Raw genomic sequence first — 14,613 nt, 5'->3', positions numbered from 1 at the left:
AAGCCGAGCGCTCTGCGAGGGGAGAGTGGTGGCCCTCTGGGAGATGGCCCGCATGTTGGCTGCCGGTCCGCTTTAAGAGTCCCAGTTCCGTCTCGGTGGACAGATGGACGAGGAGGCTCCATCTCCCTTAATGCTCGGCGTCAACGGCACTGTCTCCAGGCAGGAAAACGCAGGCGCGATGTTCTTCCACGTCCACTCCCTGTTTTTCCCTCTCCCCAGGGGCCTTGTCGGGCCATGCAGAGCAGTGCTGGGCTCACTGAGGTGATCTTAGACTTTTTAAAATGGCAGCCCTTCGAGTAACCGCACCAGTACTCAAGGTGGAGGGATGGCGGAATCTGTCACTCCGTGTGCCAGTTTTTGTTTGACGTGTCTGTAGGTCAGTTCGTTCGATCCCGGCAGCAGGCCCACGGACAGGACTGAGGACTGTTCTTACCCCCATTTTACAGACCAGGAAACCAAGGCATGGGGGGGTGAGGAACTTCCTCAAGGTCGCACACACTCAGGCAGCCTGGGATATCCAGTCACACAGTGTTGGGGACGCGTACCCGGCGTGACGCCTCTCTGACTCCCTCTAGGCCCAGAGACCTTCAGTGGGACTGAGGAGAGGAGGGCAGTGAGGTTCCACTCAGGCTGCCGCGCTGAGGGCATGGCTGTGGGGCCAGGCTGCCTGCGTGGAAGCTGGCTCTGCCACATCCTGGCTTTCGGCCCCGAGGACAGAACGTGCCCTCCCGGGGCCTCCGTGGCCTTCCGTGCACAGTGGAGGTGACGGTCGTGATCTGTGCGTAGCGCTGCCAGGGGAATCCCGTGAGTGGAGACCTGGCACTGGGCTGTGTGCGCCTGCCTGGGTCCACCTCTCGGGAGCCGCGTGGCAGGCCCGCGCAGCTTTCCGCAGAGCATAGCCAGGGCGGCCTGCAGCGTTCTCGGCTCTCGGACAGGCCCCACGCGTACTGAGGTGAGCAGGGCGGTCCCCCAGTCCTGTCAGGGGTGGCTGGGTACCAGGACTGGGAGGCACGTGCTGGGCCGTGAGCCCAGAGGGGGGAGCTTGTGTGAGAGACTGAGCGAAACCTGTTTTGTCCAGAGCTCAGGGGTGGGTGTGGCGGGAGGTACAGGCAAGGCTTCCACCCGTCGCTCCTGCCGGGCCTGCCTCACCCCAGCTTCCGCCTCACGGCACAAGGCCCCCCCTTCTCAGGAGGTGCCACTTCTCCCCTCACTTCCCCTGCTGCTCCCCTCGGGCGTCCTGGGGGGGAATGCCGCCCGGGCCCGACCCTGTGCCCGTTGGCCTCCCGGCCCCGGCCTGGTCTGTGTGGTCGGTGACCTGGGCAGAAGGAGCCCTGGCGGGCCTTCCCTCACACCCGCTGTCCTCCCAGGCCCTTTGAGGTGTCACGCCCTTCCTTCCCTCCGCTGCGCGGGATAAACTGGACTGACGAGCGGCCCCCAGTCCCGCCTGCCTTTCAGGGACGCGGTTCCCTGTGGGCCGCTCTCCCTGTCAGCTTCGATTGCCCTCTGGCCCCATCTGAGCTCCTCAGTGCCCGGGCAGTGTGAGCAGGGCCCTCTTTCCTCTCTTGTCCCACAGCAGGTGCTGGAAGAGGGCACCCCTGCCCTATGCCTCGTAGTCCTGAGACAGTGCTAGCTCCTGAGGAGCCCTCAGCTCTGTCGTAGGTTCGGCCTGGACCCTGGGGTGTTGGCTGGACCTCGGGGAGGAAGGAGGGCAGACCCAGCTGTGACTAGTAACAGCAGTGAAGCCATGTCTCCTGCTGCTTATTGCTTACTACCTGCGGTCCCGGCACGGTAACTCACGGTGTCTTATTTAGTCCTCCCAGTGGTCCTTGGTGTGGTAGCTGCCGCTGTTATCCCCATCTTGCAGATGTGGAAACTGAGGCACGGAGAAGCAGCTCAGGGTGAGCCAGGGGCCCTAGGATCGGAACCCAGGCACTTGGCCCACTAGTGCGTATGCCCGTAGGCTACGAGGGGCCGGCTAGGAGGGTGAGGAACCGCTTCTCCTGGGACTGACCCGGAGTCCCGGCAGATTTCCAGGTGGTTTCCATGAGTCAGGCTGCCCAGTCCCCACATCCCCAGGGCATGCCGGCTTTGAGGGCTGCACTGGTCTTAAACCAAACAAAACCTATTATTTCGGTTTCATCTCATCCGAGGCTGTGAATGGTCTGAAGATACGCACGATGATGTCACTGCCGTCCAATTGTTTCCACCCTTTTGAAGCGCAACTCAAATCCCCCCCAGCAAATCCAAGGGGCCCTCAGGGTACAGGGAGAGGTGAGTCACCTGCCATAAACAGTGCAGAATGAACTGGGGAAGTAGGTGTTCGGGGACAGAGAGGACAGCTCAAGGGACCATTCGTAGGCATAACTGGCGGGAATCGGCCACAAGGAAGAACAGACTCTGACTTAGCTGATGGAGGGGTGGCAGGTGGTTGGAGACATGTGCAGTGAGGACGTCCTAGGAGAGGACTCGCCCAGGAGAGCGGAGAGGTGAGGACGGAGTGCTGTCTGGGGAAGGGCAAACGGTTGCTCAGATAGTGCCGGAGCCCTTCCTGGCCAGGCCAGGTGGACAGGACACTGTGCTCTGGGCAGTGACAGCAGGAAGTCGTGCCAAGGACGGGGATGCCCTCTGCAGGCCCAGGCTCAGCTCCAGATCAGAGACCGGTTCCCACATCCACTTCCTCTCAGCCATGGGCCTGTCGCAGCTCTCCCACCCCCACATGCCTGTGACTCGACTGTTCCAAGTTACAGGGGGGCTGCCATCACCATGAGCCGAAGAGCCCTTCGGGTTATCTTCAGAGCTGCTGTCAGGCTGAAATTTGGTTTACCCAGAATGCTCGGCTCGGAGCATCTTTCCCTGCCTAGAACTCCAGAGCATGTGGCTTCTGGCCCCTAACAGCTTACCGGCAGAGGGAAAGTGACTTTGGACAGTCAAGCACTAAATGAGTCATGGACAGTGGCGCCTGCAGGTTGGCAGGCCAGGCTCTCAGGGCTTTACCCCTTCCAGCCCAATGCCAGTCATCAGGGCTGTCCCAGACCAGCGGCGCCACATAGTGGCCGCTTGGGGAGTTGCAGGCCACCCCCTTTGTGCTGGCTCCCAGCTTCCCCTTCTGTGTTGTTTCCAGTGCTCATAGCTCACTTCTATTCTGTCTCCCGGTTCATCTCACACATGCGCACTTGCCAGAGAGATGTTTCTTGCTGCCACCTCAGAGGAGTGCTGGAGGGGGGGAAGGCTGGATCCTGACCCCAAGGAACGTACTGCCTGGTTCCTGAGTCAAACCCCAAACTTGTGGAAATACAACAGGGTCCGAGACATGAGCAGTCAGACAAGATAGCAGGGCAGGAGAGCGGTGGTGCTGGAACACGCGAGGCTGCTGGTGGAAGGTTCTGGGTGAGGCACTGCCAGGAGGTGGTATCAGTGGGAGACCACTTGTTCTCGAGGGCACAGGGGAACTGGATGAGTGGGTCGTCGCCAAGTGGTGGGAGGAGGGGCATCCCAGAGGTGAGTGTGGGGAACAGTGAGAGCTCCGCCAGGAGCCAGGGTTTAGCTGGCAAGGATCTTGGGTTCTGTGTTGCGGGAGGACTTGGGAAGTGCATTAGTTGGCTAGAGCTGCCCCAGCTAAGCACCACAGACCTGCAGCCTCAACAGCAGAACTTTATGGTTCTGGAAGCTGGAAGGCCAGGATCGAGGTGTCATAGGGCTGGTTCCTTCAGAGGCCTGGCTCCTTGGCTTGTAGGTGGCCGCCTTCTCCCTGTGTCCTCGCATGGTCATCCCCCTGTGCGTGTCTGTGTCTTAATCTCCTCTCATAAGGACACCAGTCAGATTGGATTAGGGCCCGCCCAGATGACCTTGTTTCAACGTCATCACTTCTCTAAAGGCCCCGTCTCCAAATATAGTCATGTTCGGAGGAACGGGGGGTTGGGACGTCAGCATATGGATTGTGGGGGAGCACAGTCCAACCCGTAACAGGAAGGTAAGCAGGGGCAAGTTGCAGAAGCCTGGAAGGGCTTTGGACTTCCACTTGAGTCAGCCATGGACAATTCTTGAGCTGAGAATAGCCTCAGTATACACGTGGGAGCTTTAGAAAGATGACCCAGGATCTGATAGCGAGGTGTGGTTTGGGTTAGACGGTGAATAAGGCGGGCGAGGTGCCAGAAGTCCAGCGGTTTGTGGGTAGAGCAGAAGCTGTGGGAAGAAGATGGTAATGGGGGTGAAGGTACCAAGAAGGGGGTTCCCTGATTCACAGACTCCAGGATCATGGAGTCAGGCAGCTGGGAAGGAGCCCCAGTGCTCGTCCACAGCACCTGTTTGGTCAGTGTCCCAGGAGGACTGGCTGAGGCCACTGTAGCTGCCCGACCCTGGGGTGGTGCCTCCCCTCCCAGAGGGAAAGCGCCTGCAGAGATGCCCTGAGGAGGGTGGTATGTCAAGAGAAACAGGGCTAACTCTGGTTCTCACGTGTTTTCAGATGCCCGTCGTGCATATGGCCTCACCAAGTGTCTGTAACAGCTTGGAGGTGGGCAGTGTTACTTTCCCATTTTACGGATGAGGGAAAGGATCAGAGAGGGTCACTGGCCTGGCCTGGGTGGCACAGGTTGCAGGGACTGGGCTGGCTCTCAGCTGCAGAATCGATGCTCATCATCGCTGTCACGTTTTGCTTTCTGGGCCCCCATGTGTGGTAACCGTCTCCTCCAGGCAGTCTTCCATGACTGCCCTGGCCCTGAGCGTCATGGTGGACATGTCGGGGTATGTATTTGGCATATGATCTGCCTTCCCTTCCCCAACACACCTCACTTCTGCCACTCACGCTTGGTAATCTGTAATTTAGCTGGATCAGTCACAGTTCATTTCTTGTCAAATAAAAAAGGTTTGTTGCAACTATGGCGAGGTATGGACATATAGTCTGTACTTACGGACCATTTCATGGGGGGTGGGGGACAGCCCTGTGAAGTAGGTACTGTTGCCCTCATCTTCTAGCGAGGAAACTGAGGCAGAGAGATAAAGTTGCTTGGCCAGAGTCACAAAGCTCCCATGAGGTGGAGCTGGGATTCAAACCCAGGTAGCCTGTGTCTCCGGCGGACCGTCCAGGGGCGCCCAGTCTGTGCCAAGTGCGGCACATCATTAGTCACCAAGAGATGAGCCAGCAGAAGGGCCCTTTTCCTAGATGCACAGAAGGTGGCCTGACCAGGCTAGGAGGACAGGCAGGAGTTCATCAGGCCGAGAAAGGGCTAGGAAAAAGGATTTGGTGGGCTGGGGGACCAGCATGTGCAAGGCTCCGGGCCTGGGACATCAGGGCACTGTTTTTTCCTCAGCTCTGAGAAGATGGAGTGGGAACCCGACCCTTCTGCCCCTGAACCTTTTCCTGTGCCTGCTCTGCCAGTGACAGTGCTGCATAAGACCATGTCCCACCCTGGGACCTGGGCCCCTGGGCATGGGGAGTGGCTCAGGGAGGCAGGACAGAGCCCGGCTCTGAGAGGCAGCATCTGGGGGTGGTGTGCAGGCCCCCGGGACGAGATGCTGCTGGTCCTGTGGGAACCGAGTTTTGATAGGGGCTGCTTCTCTTGGGCTGGGAGAGGTGGGAGCCCAGGCCAGTGTCTGCTTGGTTCACTCATCCGCCCCTTCACTGGGGTCAGGCCGTGAACGCGATGGAGGAAGCCCCTGCCCTCCCAGAGCCAACGTTCTGCCCGCAAGGTGGACCTGAGTCGGTGCGGCAGCTCTGGCTGAGGCAAGAGGGTTTGTCCAGATGGAAACTTCTTCCCGCCTTGGCTAGGGCCCACGGGCGTGGCCTCCTCCTGTGGAGCCCTCCCTGTCTCTCCAGGACGCAGTTACAGGTCTGCCTCCTGAGCCACGTGCTTCCTAGCGCCCGGCCTGGGGGCGCTGCCCCGTCGGCACCCCAGCTCTCCCATGGGTTGGGGAGCCCCGGTCGGCTGGCTGGAACTCCGAGTCACGCACTTTCTCCTGGCCTTGCCTCCTGCACGCCACGGGGTTGGGGTGCTTCTGTTGCCTCTGCTTCTGTCCCTGTCTGGAGCAGGGGGCGGCCAAGGGCCCTTGCCACCACCCGGCTCACGGTGGCACCTGGGCCCGGAGCTGTGCGAGGAAGGTGTGAACAGATGGCAGGACGGGGCCCTTGGAACGGCCGGCTCCTTTGCCTGGCCTTGTGCGGGCTCCACGGCACTTTTTCCGTGTCCTCGGTTCTCACCGCGGCGCCAGCGTGTGGACAGGGCCGGCTCGTTATGACTCCTATTCTGCCGGTCCGGAGCCCGGGGCCCAGGGAAGCCGCTGGGATTGCACACTGGTCTCCAGGCCTCAGTTCAGAGCTTTTGCTCTAGTGACTCCCCACGCCAGCCTCACTGTCTCCGTGCCCTCCTCACTGTTCCAGGCGGCCCGCTGGCCCCCGAGTGACCATATGTGCAGCGATGGCATTGTTGCCCACGTCACCCACTGTCCTCCTTCCTAAAGGCACTTCCCAGATTTCTGAAAGTAGGGCTACCCAGGGCTGAGAGGGCACGGTTGAGACCATTCACTGCCGGTGGTGCCACAGCGAAGACCTGCAGTCCTCTTGGGAAACGGCTCAGTGTTGCACAACAGCTACTGCAGAAACGACGATTCCGTGGACCCCGAAAGTGACTTCTGGGAATTTGGCCAATGGAAGTGGCTTACCACAAGCACAAATCCTTATGTGAGACACGTTCATCGAAGCCACGTCTGGTGGAGAAACATTGGCACAAATGTAAATGACTTCAGGGGAAACGTCACCAGTCAGGTAACCAGGGTACGCGAAGTCACGGGAAGACAGCGGCAGCAACAGTGTTTGGGAAAATCAGAATTAAGAAGGCAAGTCCGATCACAGTCGTAGCAAAGTAGGTAAAGAGGATGCTTGTGCACGGGATGTCCTTCAGAGGGCGCAAGGCCAGGCTGAGCAGGGATGTATGTGACTGCTTTCTTGTTTCCAAGTGGAACAAGCCCGGAGGTAGAGGGGTGTGACGACATGATGGCATGAGGCCTGTGCACGGGCTAGGTACAGAACATGGGTCAGGTGGTACCCTGACACGCCGACCGCATGCCCTGTGTCTGTCCAGATGTGCCCCGGATGCCCGAGGAGCCAGCCTTGTGCCTTAGGCAACAGTGACCCCTTCACGCCACAGGTCAGATCACTCACTCGGCAAGTGTTTGTTGAGCAGCTACTATGTGCCAGGCAGTGTTCTAGGCACTGGGCTATGGCTGTGAACAAAACCTAGAAGCTCCTGCCTGCCCTTGTGGAACTGACCTTCTAGAGAGGGAGACAAGAGCTGGCAAAGATAGGTATTTCCTCTGGCACACTTTCCTGATGTCGTCCCACTGCTCCGGGCCACACAGCAGGCTCCTGGCCCCCTGGGTCCCCTCCCTTGGCTGTCTGCCACCTGTCTCCCCTCTGCCCAGCCCTAACTCCTGGGCGTTGTTCACTCGTGGGGCCCTGCCCGCCACAGAAGCTTCAGAGGCTTCCAGCCCTGCATGTCCTCGGAGACTGTCCCTGCGCCTGGGTGGTCTTTGCATCAGATACTGCCTGGGTGAAGAAATGACACCTGTCCAAGAGAAGGGAACCAGGACAGGGTCCCATTACAGCTGTGTCCAGTCTCCCCACCACCACCAGGGTCCTGCCAAGATGTCTTTTGCAGCCACGGGAGGACAGACTGCTCTGCCAGCACCACGCTGGGTGCACGAGAGAGCAAGTGAGGTCGGGGCCCGGCACCCGACACGCCCCAGGAGGCCGGACATGGACCAGTGGCCACGTGCAGCATCGGCCTGCTCCCCTTTGGGTGTCTCCAGCTGGCCTTGCCACTGTGGGGTACCTGTTACGTACCAGGGCTCCCGACAACCCTCCAGGGAGACAGTGCTCCCATTTTACAGATGAGGAGAGTAGGGCCCAGCAGAGTTTAGTCGACTTGCCAAAGGTTACAGGTGATGAGCAATTTACCCCAGGTTCAAAGTCAGGCTTCAGAGTGCTGTCTTACCCCTAGCTGTCCTCTTATAGCCACCTGTTTGTCATTGGCCTTTTACCTTCTTGGTAGTTCTGTAGCAGCTGCCTGTAGTCAGATAAAGAGCGTGGCCACCTGGCAGAGTGAGGCCGGGTGTGACTCAAGACGCCTGGGCTCTCACCCTTGGGCTGCCGGTAACTTGTGTGTGGCCTTGAACTGTTCTCTTTCCTCTTCGGACGTGTGGACACATGGCTGGGACTCGCTCATCTCTGAGGGCCTCCAGCTTCACATTCTGTGATGAGGGTGGCAGACGAGGGAGGACGGCGCTGTTGCAGTTTCCCAGGGGCTAACGTTTCGGCTCTGAACAGAACACAACCCACCATCCGACTAAAAAAAGCCTCTTTCCCGCTCCCATCCAGAAATAAAGATGATAGATAAATAAGCAACAGTAGCCTTTTTCTGGGAACCAGAAATAGCCTCCTGGGCCCCCGGGGCTGACTTCTAGAAAGTCTTCAGTCTCTCTTTGGGGAGGAGAGCTGCTTTCGATGTTGCGAGTTTCCCACGGGAGAACTGGCGGAACCCTCTGCTGTTGCCATGCCCCGTGAGGCGGGGCCGCCGTGCCAGCTGCCATCAGGGCGCTGGCTCTGATGCTGTCGCGGCCTGCTCCCCCTCCCCGCCCCCCCCCCCCCCAGGAGCACGCTGACCCCAGATGCATCGCCTTTGCCACCTGCTCACCTTCCCTTGTCTCTGTTCAGCGAGACCTTGCTCCCTGACCTCGCCCCTGCTCTGCTGGCACCCCTTTGCGGCACCCCGCCAGCACCATCTAGGGGTGCGTCTCGCTTACCAGCCTGCTTTACTGTCTGGGAATGTAAGCTCCGTGCGGGTGGGCACGTCTGTTTGTTAAGTCCTGTATTTCTGGCTCCTATGATTTAGCAGAGCCCCAACACAACACCTATCTTGCCACTGGTGACGAATGGTTGTTGACCCCAAAATAGGAACCGTAGTCGTTTCTAATTCAGTGTGATTTCCCGGACACGCAGGATGATCCTGGTTCAAGCAGTAAAGACATCGTCGTCTCCTGTACTCGAGTCCAGAGAGGAACAGGCCTGGGGCGTGGAGCAGCCATGGCCTGGTGTGGACAGTTGTCCCTTCCAGCCTCTGCCCTGCAGGCTCAAGACTGCCTTCACCTGGTGCTGCCTCTTGCTGGTGACTGAGCTCTGATTATGGGTCCTTCTTGGCAGTGTGATTGGCCAGTCTCAGTCCCAGACCTACCCCTGGAGCGAGAGCAGGGTGGGCACCCCGTGGTGCCTACTGCTCAGAGTGCGGTCAGCAGGCTCCAAGTTGGGAGAAGGGGGGAAGACCGTGACGGTGTGCGTGTGCCCCTCCTTCCTGGTGCCACCTCTCTTGGGCCCCGCTTCACATCACAGCCTGAGATTTCAGAAAACTGGGGCTGTCTGGCCTAATGCTAGATGTGGCCCATTCACTGGAAATGTCTCGTCTCTGCTTTTCCTCTGGACCCCAAACATCTCTGGGGGAAGCACTTGCCTTGGCCTTGTCTGACTTCACCCGGGACCTGACGACGGGAGGTGAGGCAGGGGGAGCTGCAGGTTTAAAAGAGACGCTGTACGTGGAGTATGCACTTGAGAGATGGCAGCTGCTGCTGCTGGGGAATTTTTCTTGTTGTTTCCTTTTAGTTGATACAGTACACATGCCATAAAATCCACCTTTTAATTTATTAAAAAATTTTTTTAATGTTCATTTTTGAGAGAGAGAGAGAGAGCAAGCAGGGGAGGAACAGAGAGAGAGAGAGAGAGAGAGAGAGAGAGAGAGAAAGACATAGAATCTGAAGTAGGCTCCAGGCTCTGAGCTGTCAGCACAGAGCCCAACATGGGGCTCGAACTCACAAACCATGGGATCATGACCTGAGCCGAAGTCGGACACTTAACCGACTGAGCCACCCAGGTGCCCCTGAAATCCACCTTTTTAAAGTACACATGCAGTTCAATAGTTTTGAATATCTTCCCCAAATTGTGCAACCATCACCGTTATCTAAGGCCAGGACATTTTCCTCATCCCAGAAAGAAATGTACCCATTTGTAGTCAGTCCCCATCCCTGCCAGCCCTTGGCAACCACCGTAGACAGATTTGCCTATTCTGGACATTTCATATGAATGAAGTCACACAATATGGGATTTTTGTGACCAGCTTCCTTCGCTCAGCATACAGTTTTCAAGGTCATGTTGTAGCCCGTGTTGACACTTCTTTCCTTTTTCTGGCTGAATGATACCCCATTGAATGGGCACATCATATCTTGTTTACCCACTTGTCAGTTGAGGGGCATTTCGGTTGTTGCCACTTTTTGCCAATGCTGCTGTGAACATTCCTGGGCAGGTTTTTGTGTGGACATAGGTTTCCATTCCCTTGGTTGCGTATCTGGGAATCACACTGTGACTCTGTGTTTAACTGTTTGTGGGATTGCCAGACTGTTTCCCAAAGCAGCTGTATCATTGTACATTCCCACTGGCAATGTTAGCACTTGTTATTTCCTGTCTTTTTGATTATAGCCATTAGTAGATGTGAAATAGGATCTCCTTGTAGTTTTGATGTGTATTTCCTTGACGGCTAATGATGTTGAGCATCTTTTCACGTGCACACCAGCCATCTGTATGTCTTATGTTGAGAACTTTCTATTCAAATCCTTTGCCCATTTTAAATTTGGGTCATCTTTTTATTGTTTATTTCTTAATAGTTCTTTATAGGTTTTGGATATTAGGCCATTATCAGATACATGATTTGCAAATATTTTTCTCCATTCTGTGGGTTGTCTTTTTTACTTTCTTGACAGTGTTCTTTGAAGCACAAAAGTTTTGAATTTCGATGATGTCAGATTTGTCTTTTTTTTTTACTTTCATTGCTTATGCTTTTAGTGTCTTAAGAAACCATTACCTGATCCAAGGTCATGAAGATTTACACTCACGTTTTCTTCTAAGAGTTTTATTGTTTTAGATCTTCAGTTTAGATCATGATCCATTTTGAATCAATTCTTGTGTATGGTGTGAGGTAGGGTTCCAGATTCATTCTCTTACACATGGATATCCGGTTTTTGGATTGGTTGAAAAGACTGTTGTTCTCCCTATTGAATTGTATTGGCTCCCTGGTGGAAAATCAGGTGACTCTCTTTCTGGTGTCTCAATTCTAGTCCATTGATGTGTATGTCGGATCTTGTACCACTACCATACTGCATGATTACTGTAGTTTTATTGTAAGTTTTTAAATTGGGAAGTGTGAGTCTTCCAACTTCATTCTTTTTCAGGATTTCAATACTGGCTGTTCTGGGTCCCTTGCATTTTTACATGAATTTAAAGATTAACTTGTCACTTCCTGCTAAAAGGAAGCTGGGATTTTAATGGGGATTGTGCTGAATCTGTAGATCAGTGTGAGAGTGTTGTCAGCTTAATATATTTAACCTCTTATCCATGAACATGGGACGTCTTTCCATCTATTGAGATCTTCCTGAATGTCTTTCAATAATATTTTGTCTTTTCCAGCATTTAAGTCTTTGTTAGATTTATTTCTTAAGTGCTGTTATTTTTTGATGCTAGTATAAGTAGAATTATTTTCTTAATTTCACATTCAGATTGTTCATTGCTAGTAGGTAGAAATATAATTGTTTTTTGTGTGTTGATCTTTTATTCTGCAGTCTTGCTGAACTGACTTATCTTCATAGTTTTTGGGGTTTGTGTGTGTGGATTCCTTGGGATTTCCTATAGAGAAGATCATATCACCTGCATGTAGAGGTAGTTTTACTTCTTCTTTCCAGTCTGGATGCTTTTTATTTCACTCTCTCCTAATTGCCCTGGCGAGAACACCCAGTATGGTATTGAATGAATAGAAGTGGCGAGAACAGACATTCTTGTCTTGTTCCTGATCTTAGGCGGAAAGCATCCAGTCTTTCACCCCAAAGTAGGATGTTTCTGTGGTTTTTATAAATGCTCTTTAATCAGTGAAGAAATTCCCCTCTATTCCTAGTTTGCTCAGTGTTTTTATCTTGAAGGCTGTTGGATTTTGTCAAGTGCTTTCTCTGAGTCTGTTGAGATGATCATCTCAATAAAAGCTTTGTCCTTTCTCCTGCTAATATGGAATGGACACTTTTTCTACTAGGGAGCCAACTGCCCAGGTCTGAGCACCGCCCCCCCCCCCCCCCCCCCCGCCCCGCCCCAGCTACACCACATACTCACTCTGTAACTCTGGGCAGGGAGCTTCGCCTCTCCGTGCCCCATTTTCCTCTTCTGTAAAATGGGAGTGACAGTACTTTCTCGTGGGGTTCTTGTGAAGGGGCTTGAGTTGCTGTGTAGACTGTGTTGTTTGGCACATATCAAGTGCAGTTTATTGAGAAGTTGGCTGTTGTCAGTGACATGTAGAAGTTTGGGTGGGCTGGGGTGGGAGGGGACGTTGACAGGGATATTGCAAGGCAAATCTAAAGGCCAGGCAGAGGCATCTGCTCTGAAAAATCTGGTGATGGGGAGTCTGGAAGCTCTTACAGGAGGTGGCCTTTTGGGCTCCAGGGATCTCTGAATCTTCCTGTGGGAGGGGGTGGGCCAGGGGGGCTCCGGGCTCCAGTCAAACCAGGTGAGCCCCTGTCTACTGCAGATTGAGGCCTTGAGTGTCGCATTCTGTTCGGGTTGGGCTGCAGGGGCTGTGCTTTTGCAGCAACAAGCTTTCCCACCCCGGCTCTGAGTCTAGGCTGGGGGTGCAGAAATGGGGCCTTATTTAGGTAGTGGCTTACAGCTGAGAGCCAGGACGCAGCCCCAGTACGTCCCCACCCTGATTTTCCTGACTTCTCTTTTCCTGGCCTGCCCTTTGAACCTCTGTCATTGACCATCATGTCACTTGGGGCAGGCTGCCTGTTTTGGCCTCTGCCCATGGAGACACCACCACAGCAATTTGAGGATTAAAGGAGTTCTGTGTTTGGAAGGCCTGCAGCACTGTCTGCCAGGGCTCAGCAGACGCTGCCCCCAGACCACCCTCCCGTGGTCCCCAAGAAGTCCTGCAACCCCTGAAATCTGCCAACACCCGACAATTTTGCGCCAGTTTGGAGCCTGGGCTTGGGGCGGGGGTGGGGAAGGAGGGGCGGGTAGAAACATTTTTAACATGCCCTGTGTAATTCTTGGCATTCATTTTTATGAGCTCTATGAGGCTGGATCTTAAACCTTGGTTTAATGTACGGACCTTAGGCAGCCAAGTAGCTAGAAGCTCCTGGAGACAAGCCACTTTGCTTGTTTACTTTTGGTTTGGTTTCCAAGTTGGGGGGGGGGGGGCACCACCCCCTCACTAACGCTTGGCCTTTCCTGGCCTCTGTGCCCAGAAGTACAGGGTGGTCCCACCACCTCCTGAGGAGCTGCTGGCCTGGTCTGAGAAGGGGAGTAGACAAGAAGCAGTAATAACAAACCGGTAATGTAATTTAGCAATCAGTAGAGAGCGTCAGAGCACCTTTGGTTATCCCACAAATAATCTGTCTTGGCCTAACTCAGTGCCTGGCACCAGGAGCGTCCGGACAAGCAGAGCAGACCCAGCATCCAGAGCTTTTCAGAGAAACCAAACATGCCGAGAACCCACTGGATGGGCGCCCCTCTGAGCCCGGGGACTCAGGAAAGGCAGGGTGTGAGAAGCTGTTGGCAGGGGGGCAAGGCCGGGGCTGGAGTGTGTCTGCAGGAGGCTGGAGAAGGGTGGGGAGTGTGCTTGAGAAAGGGAGAGAGGGAGTGAGAGAGTCAGGAGGCCAGACCTGGCAGGCAGGTGGCTGATGAGATGTGTCCTTTAGGTAGCGAGAGGGTGAGAGCCCTTGTGTCCCCAGGCACAGGAACGCTTGTGTAGCCTTGGGCATGCACTTTAATCTCCCTGACGTCAGCTTCCTTCTCAAAGGATTATTTTGCAGACTTCAGAGGTGATGCATGCAAAGTCCTTTGCACGGTGCTAGACATGTGCCAGGAGCTAAGCACGTGGCACCACTCCTGCAGTCATTGTTAAGCCGATGAGGCACACGGTGGGAGAAGCCTCTATTGAACCAGAAGAATGCTCATAGTTTGTTGAGAGAAAATCTGGGCCGCAAAACAGGATCCTCTTGTAAAGTTCTGCGTGCATAAAATATGTATACGCCTCAGGCTGAGAAGTTTGTTGTCATAGTCTTATCTGTGAACGCCTGTGGTTCTTACTTTTTTTTTGAGTCAAGTTTTATACTCCTCACATACTGGTTTTGTAATTATGGAAACGTTAGGAAATGTAATTAAAGGGGCGCCTGGGAGGCCCAGTCGGTTGAGTGTCGGACTCTTGATTTAGGCTCAGGTCGTGATCCCAGGGTCATGGGATGGAGTCCTGAGTCCGGCTCTGTACTGGGGTGGAGCCTGCTTGGGATTCTCTCTCTCGCCCTCTGCCCCTCTCCCCTGCTCACAAGCACAGATGCATACATACTCCCTCTCAAATAAAAATTAAAAAAGAAAAAAGAAATGTAATTGAAGAATATGCTGCCGTTACTGTCAGTGTGTGTGTGCGCGCGCGTGCACGCGCACTTGCTGTGAACTTGGGGGTGTCTGCTCAGGAGAGCAGGGCTGTCGAGCGTGGCCCCGGGGAGGTGGCTCTGTCACAGGAAGTGGGCCCGGGGGCTAGTAGG

The 14,613-nt window shown here is 54.9% G+C and overlaps 1 protein-coding gene and 1 long non-coding RNA gene across 6 annotated transcripts in view; both read left to right on the top strand.

The window, feature by feature from the left end:
• The window catches only part of ITPK1 (inositol-tetrakisphosphate 1-kinase), a 178,769-nt gene that overhangs the window by 143,644 nt on the left and 20,512 nt on the right, over positions 1-14,613 (top strand). The gene's annotated exons all lie outside the window — the stretch shown is intronic.
• LOC128316108 (uncharacterized) lies at positions 2,695-10,881 on the top strand. Its single transcript, XR_008299622.1, has 2 exons — positions 2,695-9,702; positions 9,750-10,881. It is a non-coding gene; the product is annotated as an uncharacterized LOC128316108 (long non-coding RNA).

The sequence above is a fragment of the Acinonyx jubatus genome, chromosome B3 (genome assembly GCF_027475565.1).
Source record: "Acinonyx jubatus isolate Ajub_Pintada_27869175 chromosome B3, VMU_Ajub_asm_v1.0, whole genome shotgun sequence".
Lineage (NCBI taxonomy): Eukaryota > Metazoa > Chordata > Mammalia > Carnivora > Felidae > Acinonyx > Acinonyx jubatus.
Note: the sequence above shows the minus strand (reverse complement) of the source record. Positions and strands in the feature narration are given on the sequence as shown.